Here is a 17,833-nt window from a genome sequence, read left to right as displayed (position 1 = left end):
ATTTCCCCAAGATATTAGAACAACCCACTGTAAAATCTGTAGAAATATTATCTCATTTCTACATAGGTACATGCATCCTCTAAAGCAACACAATAGGACATTGACGTTCATACTTTACCCACTAATAATTCTAATACTTGGACATATAATCCACTATGCCCTTGTTCTTTCTAAGACACTAATATAGTTGCCTTAAGTCATGGGTACAATTTGGTTGTACCTGGATGAATAGAATAATGTAAACCATAGACATCTAAAAGTACATTATGAATCAAATCACCAACCTGAGGAACAGATAACCTTTTCTTAAACCACAACACCCTACTTGTATCAAGAGTAGCATCCGCCACCTATCCACACACCACTTTATTCTATATTTCATTCAACTTATTATCCTTAAATTGCTTGGCCTTAATTTGATCAAGATATGTTGACTTCACATCAACACTAGACAACACTCCTGCCATTTCTAAAACCCTTAACTTTATACTCTGATATGCTAGAGATTAAAACTCTTTAGCTTAAAGGCCACCTAGACACCATCAAGAAGGGCAAACTACCCATACTTATAGCTTTGCGGCTCAATTTGTCTGCCACCACATGAGACTTACCTGGATGACACTAAATAGTCACATCATAATCCTTCAATATCCCAATCCATCTCTGTTGCCTAATATTCAAATCCCTCTGAGTAAATACATGTTTTAGCCTATGGTGGTTAGTGAAAACCCACACTTGACACTATAAAGATTGTGTCTCCAAATCTTTAATGCAAACACCACTAATGCCAACTCTAAGTCATAGGTTGGGTAGTTCCTGTATGAGGTTTCAACTTTCTTTAAGCATAAGCAATGACATTCCTATCATGCATTAACACATCACCCAAGCCTATAAGTAAAGCATCAAAAAACACTATAAAGTCCTTTTCTTCAACAGTAAATAAAGGATACGAGCTTGTAATGCCCCGAATCTGGTACTCAAAATACTACACAGTGCTCATAACCTCGAAGGACCACAAGCTAACCCATGACTAATATTTGTAATTGGGCATTACACAATATACTATATAAATGTGGAAAAAAGGCTAAAAGGCTAAAAGGCCATAAGGTTCAAATATCTGATAAAACATGACATATGGAAATATGGTATATCAATACCAAAACATAACTGAAATAACAGTCTGAACATGCTATAGTCTAGAAGCCTTTAAACTATCTAAAAATTGTGGAGTTGATGGGACATATCCCTAACTTACTCCAGACTACTAAAATAATAAAGTAATAAAATAATTATACTATTCTCGAATGATGAGGACTCATTGCTAGTCTGGCTGCTGAACGTCTGATCTAATAAGGATACTTTGGAGCTCGTGCTTCTGAACCTATGGTATTAAACACCATAGCGCAAATGCGTCAGTACAATTGAATGTACTGGTATGCAAGTAAGGTAGGATGAATGCAAGGGGTTTATATGAATGAACAATACTAACTGACTGAATAACATGAATGTGAGAATACATGTATGAATACGTAAACTGTAACTGAGATCATGTAATACCCCAAAATTTTTTTTTTCGTTGAAATTTTGTGCGTAAATAAATTGGGATCCTATCTTCAAGAATGATTTATAATTTTTCTGTGCGTCATTTCTTGGATTTTGACCCACTATTTCATAGAGCATTGAATAAGATTTCCAACGATATGTGGATCACCCAAAACAGACACTCGAGCGATGAGTTACGACCATTCTGATCAAACTACGACCATTCTAATCGAACTGTAAACAGTAAAATGTGCAGGAAAAAAAATACTGCAGCCAGGCGATTTTTTTGGTCAACTTCAATTGATCATAAATCCTTGTACATAATGAACTGTGTGAGCTTCTATATATCAACGTAAATCCCTGAGAGTCTTCTTATCAATGAAATTAGTTTCATCCAATTTGGACATCAGAGTAAAAAGTTATGGCCAATTTACTTCAGCCTATTGGATAGATCACTGAAGGGCAGATTTGACATTAATTGATTTTTAAAGGTATTTTTGGTCATTTTCCATTATGGTAACCCTCTATATATACCCTCTTTGAGCTGAGAATTGTCATTTATTTTCTCTCATTTCTCTTATATATCTCTCTCAAAATATATGCATATATATATATATATATATATATAGAAGAAGAGGAGTTAGGGTTAGGATTCCAATTGGGGGAAAATCAATTCAAGGCTTCGCTTCGCAAATTGCTTCCATTAATCGCTTCGGCTACGAAATCTAAGGTATGTAAGTGTTTATCTATGGGCTCCTTTCATCCATAGAGCCCACAAATCCTTTTTCAAAGGCTCAAGATACATGTGTACATATATATATATGATTATACTTTCTAATTTTTCATTGTGTATGTGTGTAGTATTTACATGATGGTTGAGATATATGTGTAGGATGATTATATGTGTTGGTTGAAGTATATGTGTGTAGTATTTGTGTGATGGTTGGTGATTATGTTATTGAAGTTGATTATATCCAAGAAGGGATCTTTGTATGTTTGTGGAAACTATGATGGTGTTGTGGTGCATGAAATTGAGCATTAAACCTATGCCTTAAATGGTGTATCTAAGATGATTGCTAAAATGCCTATGTGAAGAAGAATTTAAGTATTTGACATGTTTGTTATCCAAATTATGATTTCATGCCATATCCATATGCTTAACTTATGTCTACCATATGTTTGACAAAATATTTAAGAGAATAGGAAACTATGCATTGTGGTTCATTAGGTCTTAAAAATAAATTTATGCTTTGTTCCTATGGATAGTTGATTTCCTTGAATTTGTGGTGCGTTGTGGGTGTATGATGAAATGCCATGATGAATTATTGAGGTAACTATGATGTTTGTGTGTGGTATTTGCTGTGGACCCAAAGCATGCTCCCCACGTGTTCGATTGGATGCTTATATGGAGAAATAAGGCCATTTGATTTGCTAAGTGTGAAGTCCTCAATTATGTGTTGCGTATAATGGCCTATGGGCATGTTGTGTATGAGTTATCTATCTTGTATTAGTTTATGCTATTGTGTGCTGGGGGTACATATGCCCGAAATAGTCTGCTGGTCTAGAGCCGAGTCAATTTCACAGTAATCTCAATTGAGCGATGAACAATGAATTCTCGGTTAGTTTTAAAACTTGGGGAAAACTTGGTAATCTCGAAAATCATTCTTTATTGAATAATCAGGCCATGAAGCTCTGAAATCTTATATATCAATTTACTTTGTTACAGACCTCTGTATATTTTTCTAGATAGTAAGTTTATCTTAAAAGTAAGTAGTAATTAGAAATACTCCATCAGAGAATGGAATCAAGAGAACTCTGTCATATTAATAAAGTATCATAAACGAGAATAGATTCAGTTCAGTTGAGTACAGTTAAGAATTGGTTAAATATCTTTCAGTTGGGAGTAGGATTCAACACCAAACGAGCTAAGGATGGGAATATTCCTGCGAGTATAGGGTTTGATTCCTAGTATCAATCCTTATGCTCCAGAACTATATCGCCAGTATAGGTTGAGATATCTATCCTACAAGTAGAGGGTTAGATGAGGTGGTTGTCCTGCGAGTGAAGGGTCCCACCATTCTCGTTTGAGGTCCTGATAGTAGAGGGTCCTATGCAGTTGTCTTTACTGGTGGTGCGGTATTAACACCCTTCCAGCTGCAGTACAGGTTGGATCCCACTTGTGGTAAGTGGGGCATGTAGGTTAAATGATCACTCCCATAGTTTCAGTAACAGTCTCAAAAAAGAACTCAGTTAATGTGCAGAAGCTGAGGCTGTCAGATACAAGCCTCCCAGTATTGCTATCATTATCATTGAGTAGAGTGACTTCCTGCGAGATGAGGGCTGCTTTTGAACTTATTTACCCATTATCATTATCGTTGAGTATAGAGACTTCCTGCTAGATGAGGGTTGATCTCAGATTCAGTTGTTCAGTGTTCTAGAGACTTCCTGCTAGATGAGGGTTGATCTCAAATTCAGTTGTTCAGTGTTCTAGAGATTTCCTGCTAGATGAGGGTTGATCTCAAATTCAGTTGTTCAGTCTTCTAGAGACTTCCTGCTAGATGAGGATTGATCTCAGATTCAGTTGTTCAGTGCTCCAGAGTTGGTAAATTTGAATATCAAATATAAGTTATCCAATTTCTTAGTATGGATAAGTACAGATGTCAGCTCTAGTAGCTTCAGAATACTTAGTATCTTATTGTCAGTATTATTATTTTCGGGTGTCAGCGTTCAAAATGTAATAGTTGGTGTCATGATGATTTCAATTGTACTTTATGCATCCATGCGTGTATTGTTGATCAGACATGTTTCAAAATTGGTAACTGCAGAGTTTCTATATATGTTTATTCCAGCGAATACATATTATTCAGATTGTTATATTTATGCATAAGCCTTATATTTTACCTTACCCTATCTTTGCATACTCGGTACATTCTTTATACTGACGCATTCGAGCTATGGTGCTTTCCCCACCATAGGTTCAGAAGAGCAAGATTCAGAGTATATTTAGCTGTCAGATCTTGTAGCAGTGGGTGCAAAAGTGAGTCCTCATCATCCGAGGATATTCTATTTTAGTGTTTTGATGATTTTAGTAGACGGAGTTAGTTGGGGAATTGTCCCTTCAACTCCACAGTTCAGACAGTGTAGAGGCTTTTCAGACAGATGTATTGATATTTAGTTTTCAGTACTGTATATTTAGATGTTTGAACCTTATGGCCAGATTTAGCCAGTTTCTGCATTTATCGTATTATATTATGCAGTGAACAGATATGGATACCAGTGAAGGGTTAGCTTATGGTCCCTCGGGGTCACAAACACCGTGTGGCATTTCGGTTCATGGGAATCGGGGCATTAAAAAATTCATATCAGAGCCTAAGGTTCAACAATGTCCTAGGAAGTCTGAAAAGCCGCATCTAGTAGAGTCTTGTACAAGAGTGTGTTGCATGCCACATTCATGTACGAGAAGCTATGGGATGTTTAGAAGAGTTTCCATTCTTTCATGATCCATATTGTGCTATAGCAAGATTTTCCAAGAGAGCTATGTAGACTCTTGTATTGATCTACTTATGTCAGATTTACCTTACTCTTAAGGTTACAGAAGTAGTGAAGCCAAAGTCTTTCAGATAGAACTTTTTCTGACAGACCCCGCAGATAGTTTCGGGACAGTGTTCTCTAAATTGAGCAGAGTATGCCTTATGGGGTTAGCTATTTATATGGTGAATGAATAGGCTTGAAATTATATATGTAAGAATCTAAGTGTGGAAGTTAGGAGTTATATGTGTTGATTGATAGAGATATAGCTGCGATTCTCATGGTATGGAGAAGTATAAGTTTAAGAGATGTGATGTTTGAAGGCTAGAATAAGAATAGTATCTTTATTAAATATTTGTGGATATTCACGTTATTTTTTAAAAGCTAAGCTTGAATCTTTAAAGAATGTAAGTTTGTGGACTCCAAACTAAGTATTAAGATGTGAATATGGTATTAGTAGCCTATGAAGAAATCAAAGCAGATAATGTGTTTAGTGAGACAAGTAGGTGTTGAAAAGAGTGTATGTATATGATGATGATTGTAGAGACTAAGGAAAGATAAGAGTTGTATTCCAAGAAGTAACATTGCTATTGAATTTATGTTTTCAGGTGTAGTCTTTCTGGATGAATTAAGTTATCATTTTGTGCACCGTTGCCTCAGACTCTAGAGTAAATTGGTTGTAGTTCATTTCAGGGTTTAGCCAAGTGTTCAAAAGTGTCTGACGATGACTTAAAGTTGAGAGGAGGATAATAGAGAAAGTGACAAGTCAGGCCCTCAGAATCTGGTAGTGGTGCCAGTAGGTATGGAAAAGCAGTAAAGGAAGATAGTTCCCGACCCATTCTTATTTCAGTGAAATATGTCTAGAGGGACCTTGAGTCTCAAGGGGGAGATACCCCATAATGTTATAATAATTGCATGTCCATGCTCTTTCTATGATGTTAACCTCATCGTTCGTTGCATTTCTAGTTATGCTTTCGAGAATTTGGTATATTAGGTATATTCGTATTTAATATGCACGTTCAATATAAAGGAACTCGAATTGTGGGTATGTTTGAATATGTATTAAAGAGATTGGTTGGGTTATGATTCTGTGCATCTGAGATGCATGTGTGTTGTGAAAATTTACCCATGAGCGGGTTGTTGAAGTTTTATGCGATAGATGTGCATGACTAGTGAAAGTACACAGAGTATTGGTTGATTTAGTCGTGTGGTTATGTTTTGAGATGTGTTGCTGTCTTGAATAAAACCAGCTGATTAGTGTTCTTGACCTGGCCTTCATATTCTAGGACGAATGTTTCCAAGGAGGAGATGATGTAATACCCCGGAAAATTTTTTCATTGAAATTTTGTGCAAAATGTGTCGGGATCCTATCTTCGAGAATGGTTTATAATTTTTTTGTGTGTCATTTCTTGGGTTTCGACCCACTATTTCATAGAGCATTGAATAAGATTTCTAACGATATGTGGATCACCCAAAACGAACACTCGAGCGATGAGTTACGACCATTCTGATCAAATTACGACCATTCCGATCGAACTGTAAATAGTAAAATGTGCAGGAAAAAAAATACTGCAGCCAGGCGATTTTTTTGTTCAACTTCAAATGATCATAACTCTTTGTACATAATGCACTGTGTGAGCTGCTATATATCAATGGAGAGCCCTGAGAGTCTTCTTTCCAACGAAATTGGTTTCATCCAAATTGGACATCGAAGTAAAAAGTTATGGCCAATTTAATTCAGCCTACCGGATAGATCACTAAAGGGCAGATTTGACATTAATTGATTTTGAAAGGTATTTTTGTTCATTTCCCATTATGGTAACCCTCTATATATACCCCCTTTGAGCTGAGAATTGTCATTCATTTTCTCTCATTTCTCTTATCTCTCTCTCTCAAAATATATGCATATATATATATATAAATATATATATATAAATATATATATATATATATATAGAAGAGGAGTTAGGGTTAGGTTTCCAATTAGGGGAAAATCGATTCAAGGCTTCACTTTGCAAATTGCTTCTGTCAATCTCTTCGGCTACGAAATCTAAGGTATGCAAGTGTTTATCTATGGGCTCCTTTCGTCCATAGAGCCCACAAATCCTTTTTCAAAGGCTCAAGATACATGTGTACATATATATATATGATTATACTTTCTAAATTTTCATTGTGTATGTGTGTAGTATTCACATGAGGGTTGAGATATATGTGTAGAATGATTATGTGTGTTGGTTGAAGTATATGTGTGTAGTATTTGTGTGATGGTTGGTGATTATGTTGTTGAAGTTGATGATATCCAAGAAGGGATCTTTGTATGTTTGTGAAAACTATGATGGTGTTGTGGTCCATAAAATTGAGCATTAAACCTATGCCCTAAATGGTGCATGTAAGATGATTACTAAAATGCCTATGTGAAGAATAATTTAAGTATTTGACATGTTTGTTATCCAAATTATGATTTCATGCCATATCCATATGCTTAACTTATGTCTACCATATGTTTGACAAAATATTTAAGAGAATAGGAAACTATGCATTGTGGTTCATTAGGTCTTAAAAGATAAATTCATGCTTTGTTCCTATGGATAGTTGATTTCCTTGAATTTGTGGTGCATTGTGGGTGCATGATGGAATGCCATGATGAATTGTTGAGGTAACTATGATGTTTGTGCGTAGTATTTGCTGTGGACCAAAAGCATGCTCCCCACGTGTTCGATTGGATGCTTATATGGAGAAATGAGTCCATTTGATTTGCTAAGTGTGACGTCCTCAATTATATGTTGCGTATGATGGCCTATGGGCATGTTGTATATGAGTTATCTATCTTGTGTTACTTTATGCTATTGTGTATTGTGGGTACGTATGCCTGAATAGTCTGCTGGTCTAGAGCCGAGTCAGTTTCATGGTAATCTCAATCGAGCGATGAATAATGAACTCCTGGTTAGTTTCAAAACTTGGGGAAAACTCAGTAATCTCAGAAATCATTCTTTATCGAATAATCGGGCCATGAAGCTCTGAAATCTTTATATCAATTCACTCCGTTATAGACCTCTGTACATTTTGTGAGATAGTAAGCTTATCTTAAAAGTAAGTGGCAATTAAAAATACTCCATGAGAGAACGGAATCAAGCAAACTCTGTCATATTGATAAAGTATCATAATGTGAGAACAGATTCAGTGCAGTTGAGTACAGTTAAGAACCGGTTAAATTTCTTTCAGGTGGGAGTAGGATTCAGCATCGAACGAGCTAAGGATGGGAACATTCCTGCGAGTAGAGGGTTTGATTCCTGGTAGCAATCCTTATGCTCTAGAACTACATCGCCAACGTAAGTTGAGACATCTATCCTGCGAGTAGAGGGTTAGATGAGGTGGTTGTCTTGCGAGTAGAGGGTCCCACCGTTCTCGTTTGAGGTCCTGATAGTAGAGGGTCCTATGCAGTTGTCTTTACCAGTGGCACAGTATTGACACCCTTCCATCTGGGGTAGAGGTTGGATCCCACTTGTGGTAAGTGGGGCATGTCAGTTAAATGATCACTCCCACAGTTTCAGTAACAGTCTCAAAGAAGAACTCAGTTAATGTACAGAAGTTGAGTCTGTCAGATACAGGCCTTCCAGTATAGCTATCATTATCATTGAGTAGAGAAACATCCTGCGAGATGAGGGTTGCTCTCAAACTTATTTACCCATTATCATTATCGTTGAGTATAGAGACTTCCTGCTAGATGAGGGTTGATCTCAAATTCAGTTGTTTAGTGTTGTAGGGACTTCCTGCTAGATGAGGGTTGATCTCAGATTCAGTTGTTCAGTGTTCTAGAGCTTCCTGCTAGATGAGGGTTGATCTCAGATTCAGTTGTTCAGTGTTCTAGAGACTTCCTGCTAGATGAGGGTTGATCTCAGATTCAGTTGTTCAGTGTTCCAGAGTTGGTGAATTTGAATATCAAATATCAGTAATATCAGTTATCCAATTTCTCAGTATGGATAAGTACAGATGTCAGCTCTAGTAGCTTCAGATACTTAGTATCTTATTGTTAGTATTTTCGGGTGTCAGCGTTCAAAATGTAACATTCGGTATCATGATGATTTTAGTTGTACTTTATGCATCCATGTGTGTATTATTGATCAGACATGTTTCAAAATTGGTAACTGCAGAGTTTCTATATATGTTTATTGCAGCGAATACATATTATTCAGATTGTTATGTTTATGTATAAGCCTTATATTTTACCTTACCCTATCCTTGCATACTCAGTACATTCTTTGTACTAACGCATTCGCGCTATGGTACTTTCCCTACCATAGGTTCAGAAGAGAGAGATTCAGAGTATATTTAGCTATCAGATCTTGTAGCAGTGGGTGCAGCAGTGAGTCCTCATCATCCGAGTATATTCTATTTCAGTGTTTTGATGATTTTAGTAGACGGAGTTAGTTGGGGAATTGTCCCTTCAACTCCACAGTTCAGACAGTGTAGAGGCTTTTCAAAAAGATGTATTGATATTTAGTTTTTAGTACTGTATATTTAGATGTTTGAACCTTATCGCTAGATTTAGCCAGTTTCTGCATTTATCGTATTATATTATGCAGTGAACAAATACGGATAACAGTGAAGGGTTAGCTTGTGGTCCCTCGGGGTCACGAGCACCGTGTGGTATTTCGATTTATGGGAATCGGGGTGTCACAGATCATGACATTATTGAATCTAAATACCAAAACATAAGTTTCGTATGATTGATATACTATTATCGGAATGACTATGTCTGACAGTCCAATTTCTGATGGAACTAGCTGAGTTCCTTACTGAACTGGGTGACTGTACCTAACAGTCTTGAATTCTGTAAAACTATCTGAGTTCTATTACTGAGACTGAGACTGATACTATAACTATGGTAAGTAGTCATCTAACCGACATGCCCCAAATAAGATAATATAATTCTATTGGGGTCCTATCTCTAACCTTAATTGGAAGGTTGTCAATACAGCGCCATTGGTAAGGACAAGCTCTGAGTAATCCCTCATCTAATAGGTACTCTAAGGAGATTGGTGGGACCCTCATATAATAGTTTAAGCCACCTTATCTACCCTCAACTAGCAGGTTTGATGTCTCAACCTATGCTGGCTACGTAGTTCTGGAGTGCAAGAATTGTTTCTAAGAATCACACCCTCTAATAACAGGTGAGTTCCCATCCTTGGGCTCACTCGGTGCTGAATCCTACTCCTATCTGAATAGACACTGAACATGATTAACTTAACTGAACTAGACTACATTCATTGAGTTCCGTTGACTAATGGAATACTACAGAGATTACAGAATTTCTGAGAATTACTGAGTTTTCCTGAGTCACATGACTGACTGAGTTCTATGAATCATGGCTTAACTGAGAGTATCTAGAAAACATGACGCTGGCTCTAGGTACACAGCTAAATTGTTGGGTACAAGTACTCCAGAACTTAATAGCATGAAACTGACAAGACATGATACTTCTTGACACATGAGCATAGATAATAATTCACAGTACAATCATTGGGGATTTTCATGAAGTATTCACATGCTATAATCTTACACATGAATAGGAATGCATGTAAACATATCATAGTTTCATAAGCCTAATCTCTTGAGCATTATATCAATCCATTACAAAGCATAACAATAACATGGGAGTCGTATCGAACATAAGGGAGAAACATGAATTCATCAATTTTTATCACAAATGAGTCATAAGGCATAATTCCTATTCTCTTAGGCATTTTATTAAACACCTTTCATGCATATCATTAGGCTTAGGCATGAATATTGAAATAATACATCATGGTAACATTTTACACTTCCAATGCAAGAACTTTAACCACATGCTAATATATTTTCATGATAGTCATTAAAGACTTCAACTTGGAAATCAAACAACAACATAAACGTGGATATAATTCAATTCATACCATGGAATCCAAAGTTTTTATTTCAAATAGGGTTTCTTAAGCTTCATGGATGAAAGGAAGCCATGAATCAACACTTCACATACCTAGGTAGATGATTTTTTGAAGATTGGTAGAGGAAAATTTGAATTCTTGACTTGGAATTAAACACCTAAGGTTTCTTGTTTTTGAGGATTGATCTTTAAGAGAAACCATAATTTGGTGTTATGGATGAATAATGAAGTTATGAGCTCTGATCTAGTATAATTAGGGGTTAAAATAGGTGAAAAAGACCAAAATACCCTTTTAAAATGACTTAAAATCACTGATCAAATGTGGCGACGATTTGGGCGATGGTCCGTCGCTGGATTGACGGTCCATCGGTCCATCCCATCGTACTTGGCCAGAACCTAAACTTTTTGCCTAGTCTGTGATAGTTTGGGTGACGGTCCGTCGCTAGCTCGATGGTCCGTCAGTCCTGACCATCGCACTTTGATAGATAATTGGGTCACAGCCTTAGCTGCGATAGTTTGGGTGATGGTCCGTCTCTAGCTCGATGGTCCATTGGTCCTAACCGTTGCTTTTGGGCAGTTCCGATAATTCTCTGTAAAATGCCCATAACCTCTTACTCCGATACCAGATTTGGACGAAATTGGTATCGTTGGAAAGCTAATTTAATTTCCCACATGATTATAACTTAAAATTGGGGAAATTTTATCTGATTTAAATATTAATCATTTAAGAAGTCATCACTAACTCTTCTGGAGACTAGATTTGACTCAATGAAAGTTTGGGGTATTACAGAGCTGCAGTGAAGAGTGTCTTACACTTTTGGAATATCTCCTCACAATGATCTGGTCAAATAAATAGCATATCTTGCTGCATCAACCTGCTGAAATGCATTGCTATAGATACGAAGTTCTTGACAAACCTATGGTAGTAGTTGGAAAGACCTACAAAACTCCTTACTTCTATCACCAAGCTAGGTCTAACCCAACTCTTAATTGCCTTAATCTTCTGGGGATCTTCCATCTTACCTTTTTTGAGATGTTATGCCCCATGAAAGCAACTAAAGATAGCCAAAATTCACACTTTCAAAATTTGCCAAATAGCCACTTCTCCCTTAGAATCTCCAATACTATGTGAAGGTGACTTGAATTCTGCTCTTTATTCTTGGAGTAAACTAGAATGTCATCGATAAATACAATTACAAAAGAATACAAGAATGACTTAAACATTTGTACATCAAGCTCATAAAGGTTATAGGTGATTTAATTAGCCTAAAATACATCACTCAAAACTTGTAATGGACATACTGAGATCTAAAAGTTGTCTTTGGTATATCCTCTAGTCTAATTTTTAAGTGCTGATAATCGATTGCAAGTTAATTTTGGAATATATCATCTCACCCTATAACTAGTCAAAAAATATCTATGCAAAGAAAAAGATATTTATTCCTGATGGTAACCGTATTCAGCTGTCTATAGTCAATACACATTATGTACTACCATCCTTCTTCTTAACAAATAAGACTGGAGCACTCCAAGGTAAAGCACTTGGATGAACAAACCGCTTGTAAAGTAGTTTCTACAATTGAGTTTTTCCCTTAACTTTGCTAGAGATATTCAATAAGGAGGAACAGATATATGGTGGTACCTTAAGCTAATTCAATACAAAAATCAATATCTCCATTAGGAGGCATACCTAGTAGATCTAAAGGAAGTCCTTTCTAAAATTTGGAAATGACTGATACTAACTCTATAGAAGAGGACCCTATACTCACATCCCAAAGATGAGCTACGAAACTGAGCACCCCTTTCCTACAAACCTTCTAGCCAACAAAAATAATATAATATTCACCAATTTTCCCTTCTGCACTCCCTCTTACTTTAGCTTATCTATCTCAGGCATTGCTAAAGTCACTGTCTTAGCATTATAATTTAAGACAACATGATATAGAGATAACCAACCCAAACCTAAAATTACATCAAAGTCCAACATATCCATAATAATAAAATCTACCCAAATCTAAAAATGCATAAATAATAAGGAACAATAATGGTTAACATTGTTACTAACACGATGTCACAAAGTAGATTAAACATATGAACAGGATAGTCAACTACATCACAAACAAAATTTAGAACCACTGTAAGTTGGACATACATATAAGAATAAGTAGACCTTGGGTTAAATAAAATAGAAGGCACCAACTCATAAATAGAAATGGTACTTGTAATCACCATATAAGAAGTCTCGACATTAGTATTTCTTAGAAAGGTAGAATAGTGAGCCCTAACTCTTTCCTCAGCTATACTCCTCTACCTATTCCACATTTCCTTGACCACCTTGACCATCTGAAACACCCCAAACTTTTTTCCTTGCAAATTTTTTGAGTTTTGGACTTTTTACTCATCATACAACTCACAGCATAAGTCGTATGGTGTGGTGACAGGTCTTTGGACCCTAGTTATATGTTGTTAAGTGTGTTGTTGGACAAGTTCCACCCTAGTTATAAGAGACTCCATATGATTCATATGGTCTTGTGATAAGAGGTTTAGGGACCAATCATGTGTTGTCCAATGTCTATCCCTTGATGTTCTTCCTTGGATATGACTTAATGGTACTAGTCGTATGGTCAAGTGACGAGTTGAGCAAGGGAGTCATACGTTGGACAGAGTTTGCTGTCAAACTTTCTATTCTAGTGACGACTTAAAGATACCAATCATATGATGTACTAAAGAGTTGGAGGGTCAACTCGTACCCATGTGTAAGTTTTTTTTACAGCTTTTAAGTTGAGGGTATTTTAGATATTTCCCACCCCAAGTCCTTAAGACCCCATGTATCATAACACTTATTGGTCATTAATTCTACACTTTGCAAGATTAAATCACTCTCTCAACTCTCTCAAAAACTTCTCAAGAAAGATTGGGATGGGGTTTCTTCAAAGTGGTCATCTAGAGGATTAAGGATCAAAATCTCTCAGTGAATCTTTGTAACTCAGGCATGTGACTCTTCCTTCATTGTTAGTTCATAAAAATCATGTGTTTTAAAAATTGTTCAGAAATCATTAATGGTGGTTTTTAAATCCATGGTTAAGGGATTGAATTCATAAAGTTAAGTATTGTTTTCTCATGGTTTAAATTACGATTATACAAGTTTTGATAATAGTTCTGCACATGTGGGTGCTTGGTTATTTTGACTAAAACTAAGGGGTCATGGTTAACCCTAATTTGATAGTTTTGGCTTGAATAATGGTTTGAAAATTACATGCCCTCAACCTATTTGTGAAATTTCTTATGAGAAAGATCTTGTCATATGCTAAATTGTGTTTTGAACTATAGCATTGGCCTAATAATATAAGTCGTTGGTAAATGGTTTTATGAATTCCTTGTTAAGCATAAATTGGTTTTAATTGCTAAATGGGTTTGAGCCCCTAAATGTTGAATTGAAATGATGTATTTGTTTAGACAATGGGTTGGATTCCCAAAGTTGATTAATAATGGTTATGGCATGTTGTACACTTGCAAGTGGGGTTGGTATGATGATACCAATGGGATTCCTTTGGTAAGTAATTGGATTAATGGTTGTGTATATGAAATGAATATTTTAATTGGGATTTAAAGTGGAATGTGTAGCTGGGCCATGAAAGTGGAGTCCAAAGGACTAACGCTGGAAACTGCGCTAGCCAATGAGGGCGTCTATATGACCGAGAGGTTTTATTCCCCTGAATGAATATATTAATGGGAGGTTCGATTCCCCTATATTTTATACATTGGTGCTTAAGTCACCTTGATTATGCCGGGAGGTTTGAGTCCCCCATAAAGGCATATACCGATGTGAATATTCTCTGGTTCGTGTGGCTACACGTACTGGGGCCCTTCCAACTAGGGTAGAGCCAGGCCCATATAGCCCGTGGGTTCCTTGTTATATGAAAGTTATGCTTAGAGGTGTCAAAATGAACCTAAATTGAGCTAACCCGCCTAACCTACCCAATATTTAATGGGTAGGATTCAAGATAGTTTACTATTAGGTAAATTGCAATCCATTTTTAAATTGGGTTCAAATTAGACAAATCAATCTCCATTTCAACCCGTTTACTAGGAAAATGATCTTCTTAATGAAAGTAAGAAAAAAAAATGACAATGTGTCCTCCCATTCACAAAATAACCCAGTTAACTTCACCCCCACCTTATCCTAACCCCACTACACCCCTAGACCTAGCTTACCCCACCCGCCCCCATTAAATATATTATTTTTATTTCTTAAAAGACTTTTTATAAAAAAAAAATTCCCCCACCCCACCTCATCCCCATCCCCTCCCTACCCCGAACCCCACCTCCAGCCCTAAAAACTAATTCTTTTAATTTTATTTTTTAAAAAATTGAAAATCTTTTCTTACTTCACAATCAAAATCCTACCCTCTCCCCTTCCCCGTATCTCCTATCCCTCCCAAAAAGATATTTTTTAAAAATCTATTTTTGAAAATAACTAAATAATTTTTTTATATAAAAATTTTTTACTCCACCCCTTGCACCCCTCCCCATAACAATATCCTATCACCCCAAAAATATAGTTTTTATAAAAGTTAATTTTAAAAAAAAAACTTTTACCTCAACTCCCACACTCGACACCTCACACCGCTCCTAATTTATAAAAATTTTTCTTTTTAAAAAAAAAAATTCTCATCCCACCCCTTAACCCCTCACCGCACCACACCTCTTTGGCATTACCCTTCTCAAAAAGTTATTTTTTTAAAAAAATTAACTGCTTATTTTAAAAAAATCTTACCTCAACCCCATCCTAACCCCCGACCCCCTACCCCACACCCCTCCTCAAAAAATAATTTTTTATTTTTAAAATAATAGTTTTTTTTTAAAAATTCTTACCCCACCCCTACCTTCACCAACACACTTTAACCACCCATCCAACTTTCCAACCATATTCAAATTTGTTTCTTGAGTTGGGTTTATAAGGGGTTAGTATCAATATGTTAATATTTTTTAGATTAAGAGGGTCAAATTGGGTGGGCCAAGACCTAACCCTATATTTACCCATTTCAATCCAACCCAAAGTGAATTTGTGCGGGTCATGACCTAAGCCGATATCCAAATAAAAAAGCAATAACAGGCCCAGTGTATTCCCACAAAGTGAGGTTTGGGGAGGGTAAAATATACGCAGTCCATATCACTACCTCTAAAGAAGTAGAGAGGTTGTTTTCGATAGAACCCCAACACAGAATATCGAATAATACACCAAGATTGTATTGGAACATGTAACAGGAAAGGTTGGCATGTAGACATAAGAAATAAATATTAGTGAAGTACGAATAAGAGAAATATGAGCAATACGAAATGGACACCCACTTACCCACCCCACCTGAACTCACATGGCTAAAGGCTTCTACTCAAGGACACATGCCAAGGATTACTACCTGGATATGCACTCACTCTCCTAATACCTAGCCATAATCCATACACTCACCTTAACCTTCTCCCCTAATCCGCGACCTCCATACCTTCCTATTTAGGCTAATGTCTTTAGTGAGCTGCAACTGCTCCATGTTATGTCTAATCACCCTCCCATCACATGCCTAAACTATCTCAACCTTCCTTCTCATATCTAATCCTCTACTAAAGCCACTCCTACCTTCTCTCGAATAGTCACATTCCTAAATTATCCCCTCTAGTAAGTCCACATATCCATCACAATATTCTCATTTATGCTACCTTCAGTCTTTAAATATGGGATTTCTTGACTAGATAACACTCTGCTCCATACAGCATGGCCGAACGGACTGCCACTCTGTAGAATTTTCCTTTAAGCTTAAGGGGAACCTTCTTATCACATAACACTCCCGAAGCGAGCGTTCACTTCATCTACCCTGCTACAATACGTTTAGAGATATCCTCATCAATCTCGCCATTCCCCTAGATAATAGACCCAAGATACTTAAAACTATCTCTCTTACAAATAACCTGGGAATCTAACCTTACCACCAGTTCATCCTCCTAACTCGCGTCACTAAACTTGCATTCCAAATACTCCGTCTTGGACCTACTCAACCTAAACCCCTTAGATTCAAGGGTTTGCCACCAAACCTCCAATTTCTCATTCATACCCCCCATATCTAATCAATCAATACTACATCATTCACAAATAACATACACCAAGGCACCTCACCCTAAATACTCGGTGTCAACACGTCCATTACTACCACAAAAAGGAAGGGGCTAAGAGTCGAACCCTGATGCAGACCTATCTCAATTGGAAAATGCCCTGAGTCACCTCGCGCCATCCTCACCCGAGTCTTCCCTCCATGATATATGTACTTAATAGCTCTGATGTATGTTATCGGAATACCTCTCACCTCTAAGAATCTCCAAAGAACCTCCCTAGGGACTTTGTCATACGCCTTCTCTAAGTCGATGAACACCACATGCAAATCCCTCTTTCTTTCCCTATACTGTTATACCAATCTCCTCACCAGATAGATTGCCTCTGTCGTTGAGCGACCAGTCATAAAACCAAATTGATTCTCTGAAATAGACACTACTCTCCTTAATCTCTGCTCGACCACCCTTTTTTAAATCTTCATAGTGTGAATCAACAACTTAATACCCCTATAGTTGTTGCAACTCTGAACATATCTCTTGTTTTTATATAACGGAATCACCGTAATCCATCTCCAAGACTCAGGCATTCTTGCAGTCTTGAAAATAACGTTAAACAAATCTGTCAACCACCTTAAACCCGCCTCGCCAGCATACTTCCAAAAGTCCATCGAAATCTCGTTCGGCCCCGTCGCCTTACCCCTTCGCATTCTACAAATCACCTCTCTGACCTTCTCAACC

This window comes from Capsicum annuum, chromosome 4, assembly GCF_002878395.1.
Source record: "Capsicum annuum cultivar UCD-10X-F1 chromosome 4, UCD10Xv1.1, whole genome shotgun sequence".
Classification (NCBI taxonomy): Eukaryota; Viridiplantae; Streptophyta; class Magnoliopsida; order Solanales; family Solanaceae; genus Capsicum; species Capsicum annuum.
This window is presented reverse-complemented; position numbering follows the sequence as displayed.